Below are 1699 nucleotides of genomic sequence, written 5' to 3' on the forward strand. Positions count from 1 at the left end.
TCGATGGAGTGGTTCGTCTTCTCGACGTGTTCGGCCAGCGCGCTTCCCTCCACATTTTTCTTCGCGATGTCGTAGCGGTGGCGCCGCAGGCGCTCTGGATAGTTTTTCGTTTCCCCAACGTACGACGCGGGGCAGTCCCCGCAGGGAATTTTATAAACCAGTCCCTGTGCCCTCTCCCTCGGGGGGCGATCCTTTGGCAGGGGGAGAAGGCCGCCGATGGTCGAGACTGGCTTGTGTGATACCGCTATGCCGTACTGTCGCAGTACTCGGGCGAGAACCTCGCTTGTGCCCTTGATGTAGGGTACACACACGCGGGTGGAGGGAGGGGGGGCGTCTTGGGTTGAAGGGGTGCGTCGAATTTTTTTGATCGTGCTTTTTACAAATCCAGCTGGGTAGCCATTCTTCCGCAGGTCTTGTTTTATCGTTTCGATCTCTTTTCGAAGGGTCTCCTTTGATGTGCAGACCGTGATCGCCCGTCTGACGAGTGCCGAAGCCACGGAAGACTTATGTGTCCTAGGGTGGCTTGAGGAAAAGTCCAGGTATCGGCCTGTGTGTGTCGGCTTCCTATACACACGGAAGTCCAGGTGGCCGGACTTTCTCACTGCACAGACGTCTAGGAAAGGGAGGCAGCCATCTGATTCGTGCTCAATCGTGAATTGAATCGCTGGCTCGATGGAGTTGAGACGTGTGTGGAGACGGTCGATCTCACTGGTCTTTACAACACAAAAGCAGTCATCTACATACCGCAGGAAACACACGGGTGCTGGGGAGAAAGTGTCCAGGGCTTTTCTCTCGATCGCCTCCATTACAAGGTTTGCCACAGTTACGGAGACCGCAGCACCCATAGCCGTACCACTGGTTTGTCTGTAGAAGCGCCAGCAAAAGAAAAATAAGTGCTGGACAGGCAGAATTCCAGTAGACGGCAAATCTCGTCCACCTCAAGGCACGTTCTTTCGGAGAGTTTCGTGTCAGACGAGAGGGCCTCCCGCGTCACAGACACTGCGAGAGGCACAGGCACACTTGTGAAAAGCGACACGACGTCGAAGGAGACAAGGCTCTCGTCGTCCCGCAGTTCGAGGCCCGATGTGAGCTCGATGAAGTGTCCAGAATTTTGGACGTACGTGTCGGTCTTCCCGGTTAAAGGCGACAGCAGTCGGTGGAGATGGTTGGACAACGCACGTAACGGAGACGTGGTGAAATCCACTATGGGTCGGAGGGGGACATCTGGCTTGTGCACCTTCGGCAGGCCATAAAAGGCCGGCGCTGAACCGTTCCGGCAAATGAGACCCAAGTAAAGGCCTCGGGACTCGGGATACCCATCAAAAATCGTAGAGAGCATTTTGTTTAGACTTGCCTGAATCTTGGCAGTCGGGTCCTTTGGCAGAATCATGTATGCGTCGGTGTTGAGAAGCTGAAGCGCCTTCTCATCGTAGTCCGCGCGGTCGAGTAGCACGGTTGCGTTCCCCTTGTCGGCAGGGAGGACGACGATGCTCTTGTCTTCTCTCAAGTTCTGAATGGCTGCTTTCTCTTCCGGCGTGTAATTTAACTGCTCCCGTTGGTGCGCCTTGGACAGCACGCCGATGGCCTTGAGGCGAGCTTCTTCACGGATGCAGGGGTCTAACTCACGCAGGCCATATTCGACAGCAGCTGCCATCGAAGCAATAGGCGGCGTTGTTGTGGTTAGGTTGAACTTCTTTCC

The sequence above is a fragment of the Ixodes scapularis genome, unplaced genomic scaffold, assembly GCF_016920785.2.
Source record: "Ixodes scapularis isolate PalLabHiFi unplaced genomic scaffold, ASM1692078v2 PGA_scaffold8__174_contigs__length_109621045, whole genome shotgun sequence".
NCBI lineage: Eukaryota > Metazoa > Arthropoda > Arachnida > Ixodida > Ixodidae > Ixodes > Ixodes scapularis.